General features: G+C 46.7%; 1 pseudogene; it reads left to right on the top strand.

Moving 5' to 3' along the window:
- On the top strand, positions 1 to 401 carry LOC119827443 (annotated as a pseudogene).
- Positions 402 to 6,520: the final 6,119 nt, after the last annotated feature.

Genomic DNA, 6,520 nt, shown 5'->3' with positions numbered 1-6,520 from the left:
TTCATGAAACCCAGGAAAGCGGTCCCCGTCCTGGCTGGACGCTACTCCGGACGCAAAGCTGTCATCATGAAGAACACCGATGACGGCACCTCAGACCGCCCTTACAGCCATGCCCTTGTGGCTGGAATTGACCGCTGTCCCCGAAAAGTGATGGCTACCATGGGCAAGAAGAAAGTCGCCATGAGATCCAAGATCAAGTCCTTTGTGAAGGTTTATAACTACAACCACCTGATGCCCACAAGGAACTCTGTGGACATCCCCTGGACAAAACTGTTGTCGACAAGGATGTCTTTAGGGACCCAGCCCTGAAACACAAGGCAAGGCGGGAAGCCAAGGTCAAATTTAAGGAGTGATACAAGACAGGGAAGAACAAATGGGTTTTCCAGAATCTTCGCTTTTAGGTATATTTTTGTTTACATCATTAAAAGTTTAAAAAACAAAAAAAAATTATAAAAAAGAAAGAAAACAGTCATTTATAGGAAACAGATGCAACTAGACATTGTCAAGTCCAGAGAAATAATCAGGGACAGAGGAGATGGCTTAGTAGACAAGTGTGCTTGGCAGACAAGCACCACATCATGAGCTTGAGCCCCCTGTGCCCCCATTAATGGCTAGGCCCAACCTCATGCTCCTAGCTCTGTCACTGCAAGGGAGAGACAGGAACATCCTGCGGGCTTTGGCTGCCAACCTCGCTCCAGGATCAGTAAGAGACCCTGACGACTGCATAAGGTAGAGAGTGACAGGCTGGGACAGTCAAGGTCATCCTCTGGTCTCCATGAATGCATCACACATCACACACAGAAGCACAGGAGAGAAATACGCCAGACTCAGAAAGAGAAACACCTGTTCAGCATGCTTCTCCTCACACACGGTCTCTGAACTCAGACGTATAAATGATATCAAAGTAGGAGGGGGGCTGAGGACCCAGGACAACGGGAGGCGTAAATATATCCAAGGATTAATTGTGAACAAATTTCATGCTGAAGCCGGGCGGTGGTGGCGCACGCCTTTAATCCCAGCATTCGGGAGGCAGAGGCAGGCGGATCTCTGAGTTCGAGGCCAGCCTGGTCTACAAGAGATAGTTCCAGGACAGGCTCTAAAAACTACAGGGAAACCCTGTCTGGAAAAAAAAATTCACACTGAAACCCATTGATTTGTTTCCTTTTGAGTTTGCTTCTAATTTTTTATTATGTGTGGGGCAGGGGAAGGGGGCATATTATGCTTGTGGGGGTCAGAGTACCATTTTTTGGAGTTGGTTCTGTCCTTCCACCTGTAGGTGAGTTTTGAGGATGAAACTCAGGTTGCATTAGACTTGTGCTTGGCCAACACCTTCACCCACCAAGCCATCTCTCTGGCATTTGTTTTGCTTTGCTTTGCTTTGTTTTGACAGAGGTAGCCCAGGCTAGCTCCAAACTCACTATGCATCTGACAGTGAGAATTCCTGATACTCCTGTTTCTTCCTCCTGAGTGCTTGTGTTACAGGCATGCACCATCACACGTGATTTTTGAAACCCATTATTTTGCACAATGAATATACAGTAATAAAAGAAAGTATAGTGTGTATACACAAAGGAATGCTGCTCATCTGTAAGCAGAGGATTGTGCCTTGTTTTTGTTACAGTGTAAGTGAATTACTGACATAGCTATTTAATGTTGCTCTCTGTCATCAGAACTCTAGACTCTGAGGGCAAGGCTGGCTCCCCTGTGCCCTCAGAGTAACTGGCACACAAATGCCAATAACTATTGAATGAATGAGTGAGCAAGAGGGTAGATGGGAATATTACTTGGTTCTCACAGCAAACCTAGGACACAAAAAGAGGCCACGAGAGGCCCATGACTCACATGATCAGAGTCACACAGTTAGCTGCATCTGGATTGGAACAGTCAGCTAGAATTCTCTTACACCTAAAGTCAGGCCAGATCTGGAAGCAATTTCCCCAGAGTACTTTCAAGACCATAATACAGCTTCCCTGAGTCTTCCTATGGGGTTAAATAAGTGGTCATACTGTATGTAGGTCAGGTCTCAGTGCCCATAGAGTCCTAGGATCTCAACTTCCCTACTGTGAAATGGACTCAGTGGGCCAGAGAGTTCCCTGAGTGAGTGTAACCTCCAGCCCTTGGAGCCATGTTCCTTTCTTCCTCATCTTCAAAAATGATGCTCAAAACAAGCATATCTTTTTTTCGCAACCCTCATCAGAGGCCTGGGGGCAAAAAGAAATCATCATTCTTGCAGAAAAGACTAGCTGTGTACCAGGAGTGTCGGAGAACAGGACCTGGACTCTGTGACCATCCCCCTCCATGCCCCTCACATCATCTGAGACATTTTTTTGTGCCTGGCACCGCCTGTATTCAGCAGCTTGCAGGCCTCTATCTGCAGAGGGATCTTGTACATGCAATCAGATTGGGTCACTTTCCTGTGTAAAACCCTTCACCCCACACATGAGGCCCCAGAAATCAGATGGAGATAATTCTGGCCATGAACCACCCATCCGGCTCCCCCTCCACCTGTCCCAGCATTGAAAGTCACACAGAGTCTTTGCTAGCCCATGCTGGCCCACATATGTAATCCAGCCCTCCAGAGGCAGAGACAGTCAGATCTCTGAATTCAAAACCAGCCTAGAGTGAGTTCCAGGGAAGCCAGAACTACACAGAGAAACCTTGTCTCAGCAAAACAAAACAAACAAAGAAAAACAACCCAAGGGCCTTTGCACATGCTGCCACAAAGCCTGCAATGCTCTTCCTTCCTTCCTTTAATCCCCTATTCCCAGTTTCTTGTAACAATTTTGCTAAGTACTCACTCATAAGTGGGGATTAGACATAAAGCAAAGGATAACCAGCCTATTGTCCACGACTCCAGAGAAGCTAGGTAACAAGGAAAACACTAAGAGAGACATATATGGGTCCCCCTAGAAAGAAGAAATAGACAAGATCTCCTGAGTAAATTGGGAGCATGATGAAAGGGGAAAAGGAGGAGAAGAGAAGGGGAAGAGGAGGAGAACATATGGGAACAGAATAGTCAAGTTGTGGATAGGGCAGACAGGGAGAACAAGAAGAGATATCTTGATTGAGGGAACCATTATGGGCTTAGCGAGAAACCTGGCACTAGGGAAATTCCCAGGAATCCACAAGGATGACCCCATCTAAGACTCAAAGCAATAGTGGAGAGGGTGCCTGAACTGACCTTCCCCTGTATCAGATTGATGACTACCTTAATTGTCATCATAGAACCTTAATCTAGTAACTGATGGAAGCAGATGCTGGGATCCACAGCTAAGCACTGAACTGAGCTCCAGGAGTCCAGTCGAAGAGAGAGAGGAGCAATAATATGAGCAAAGGGGTCAAGACCATGATGGGGAAACGCACAGAAACATCTGACCTGAGCTAGTGGGAGCTCACTGTCTCTGGACTGACAGCTGGGGAACCTGAATAGGACCACACTAGGCCCTCTCAATGTGGGTGGCAGTTGCATGACTTGGGCAGTCTGTGAGGTCACTGAACTGGCTTTTTGCAGTGCATTCCCTATGGAGGGATATCTTGTTCAGCCTAGATACAGAGGGGAGGGCCTTGGTCCTGCCTCACCATGATGTGACAGACTTGGTTCACTCCCTGTGCGAGGGGAAGCCTTACCCTCTCTGAGGAGCAGATGGTAGAAGGGTGGGGGAAGGTGAGAGGAGAAGGAGGGGAGGAGGAACAGGGAACTGGGATTGGAATGTAAAATTTTTTAAAAAAAAAAAGATTGTTTTAATTTTAAAAAAAAAAAAGAAATGCAAAAAATGCTAAGAAACTTTCCTTGACATTTCAGGATAGATCTAGGGCCTCTACTAGATGCCTCTGATGAATGCCAATTATTTCTTCTTTTTATGACATTTTATTGAGGGGAGGAGGGCACATGCAAGGTCAGAGGACAATTTGTAGGAGTCAATCCCTCTTTTCAGCATCAGGGTCTCAGGAATCAAACTCAGGTCGCCAAACTTGGCAGCAAGTCTCTTTACCCACTGAGCAATCTGATTGGCCCTATTTTTCTGCTTCTTACATTCAGAGCCACAATCATTTTATATGTGTTTGTGTAAACATTTTGCCAACAGCTGTGCCTTCCCCCGGCCATATCAGCATTGAAGGGTCAGGTATACAGTAGATGCATGATAATACTTGTCCAAGCATAAATGACTAGGTTAGGACTCAGTGCCCATAAGCCCTGGAACTTCTGTGCAGTGGACTCAGGAAGCCAGAGAATCCCCTGAATGAGGGCAGTCACCAGCCCTTGGAGCCATGCCATTTTGTCCATGGCTTCACGTCACGACAACCTCCCAATCTTCAAGTAGAGGACACTGAGGCTTGTTCACCTGAGGTCACACCAGAGCTCAAGACTCATCCCCTGAAAACCCTGCCCCAGAACCCCAAAGCAGCCTCTCATCATCCCTCCAGGATTCAGACTCTAACCCTGGGGACATTTGACAGTGTCTAGGGCTCTATCTATTAGTGCAGCTTGAGACACAGCAGCAGTCTAGTGACAAGAGACCAAAGCAGCCACGAAATGTTGTATAATTCACAGCACAGCCCCCAAGATGAAGTGTTATTCAGTCAGATATCGATAATGTGCAGAAGAGAGACCCTGCTTTAGGAAAGGAATCCATAAACTAGACCTAGGTATAAAGGCCTATACCCCAAGGATGCCTGGCTGGAACCCAGGATGACTTGATCTGAAGTAATGGTTGTAAAGTTTCCCAGAATGCACAAAGCCCTGGCTTCATCAAAGAGGAGAAAGAGGAGACTGAAAGAAGGAGGAAAAACTGGAGAAGGAAAAGGAGGAAGAAGAGGAAGAGGATTCAGAGAGGAGAAGAAAAAAGAGGAGGAGGGGAGAAGGAGTGGAGAAGTAAGAGGACACGGAGCAGAAGAAGGAAAAAGAGGAGGATATGGGAAAGAGAAGAAAGGAAATGAAGAGGAGAAAGAGGAGGAGGAGGAAGGGGAAAGGAGGAAAAGGAAGAAGAGGAAGAGTAGATAGAGGAGGAGGAGGGAAGGAGGAAGGAGAGGAAGGTGAGAGGATGCGGAGGGAGAGGAAAAGAGAAAGAGAGGAGGAGGATGCTGTAGCTTGCTTTCCTGCTCTTCCCTTGCTCACTCTGTTCCAAGCATGAAACACATGTTCCACATGGGAGAGTAGCTGCACTTCCTGCATGTAGGCACAGTTCTGCCTCAGAACCTGTTGGGAATGCTCTCCACTCTGACAACAGCTTGGCTGGTCCCCTTTCACGGTATGTATAACAGCCTTTCTTTTCAAAAACAAACCAAATAAACAAACAAAACCCCTTTTACTTACATAGACTTGGGGGTCTGCTTCACCTTGCACACTCCTCAGTCATCCTTGGAGTCTAGGAAGCAAGCCCAGGCCGCACATTTCTCTCAAATAACCAACTTTTTTGCTCCACCCAAGCCAATGACTTCCATTCCAAATATGAGCAGTGGAGAGTTCCCACCTCTTCCGCCTGCTGGCACAGGGCCCAGGCTACAGCCAAATGGTGGTCACATCAAGCTTTCTCAGTGAATGTGGGGGGTTGTTGTTATTTTAATTGCATTTGACATAAACTCCCACTATATAGCCCAGGATGGCCTAAATCTTGTTATCCTTCATATTTTTTAATATTCTTCAGAATTTCATCTATGAGTGCTGTATTTACATCATTTCCATTCAGCCCTCTCTCCTATTTACCTCTTCCCATGCCCCCCAACTCCATCTCAAATGAATGACCTCTTACTTAATTATTAGTGTGTGTGTGTGTGTGTGTGTGTGTGTGTGTGTGTGTGTGAACACAGCTTTCTGAGCCCATTTACTGTTGCTCATACGTACATGTCTTTATGACTAACCACTTAGCATTGGAAAACCTATCAGACTTGCCCTAAGAAGGGCCTATTCTCCCTCTCTTAGCAATCAGTAATTGCCCGTAGCCCTTCATTTAAGAGTGTGCCTTGGGAAACCCCTCATCCAACTGGGATGTAAACTGGCATCGTCGCTGTGCACTCTCATTTAGGCAACCATATTGTTAAGATTCCACGGGTCTCTGTAGCTTTGGAGCCTGTCCTGGAACTAGCTCTTGTAGACCAGGCTGGCCTCAAACTCACAGAGATCCGCCTGCTTCTGCCTCCCGAGTTCTGGGATTAAAGGCGTGCACCACCACTGCCCGGCCACTTTTTACTCTTACAGAGGAACCAGGATCAGTTCCCAGCACCTACATATAACTCACAACCATCTGTTACTCCAGTTCCAGGGGATTCCAACAATCTCTTCTAACTACCAAGGGCCCCATGCACAGATGTGGTGGACAGACATACAGCCAAAACACCCATACACATAAAATAAAATAAATCTAAAAATTTAAACTAAAGAAGGATTTTCTGGGTGCAGCTTCAGGTCAGATACAGACGGCACCATCGGCCTCACACATTGCCTCCTCCACCCAGTTCTGGGACCACAGGCATGCACCACCACACCAGCTTCATAAACGGCCCAGTGAAAATGTGTGGCTAA

Source organism: Arvicola amphibius, chromosome 1, assembly GCF_903992535.2.
Source record: "Arvicola amphibius chromosome 1, mArvAmp1.2, whole genome shotgun sequence".
NCBI classification, from domain to species: Eukaryota; Metazoa; Chordata; class Mammalia; order Rodentia; family Cricetidae; genus Arvicola; species Arvicola amphibius.
The sequence above is the reverse complement of the archived record's forward strand: the minus strand, read 5'-3'. Positions and strand labels throughout refer to the sequence as shown.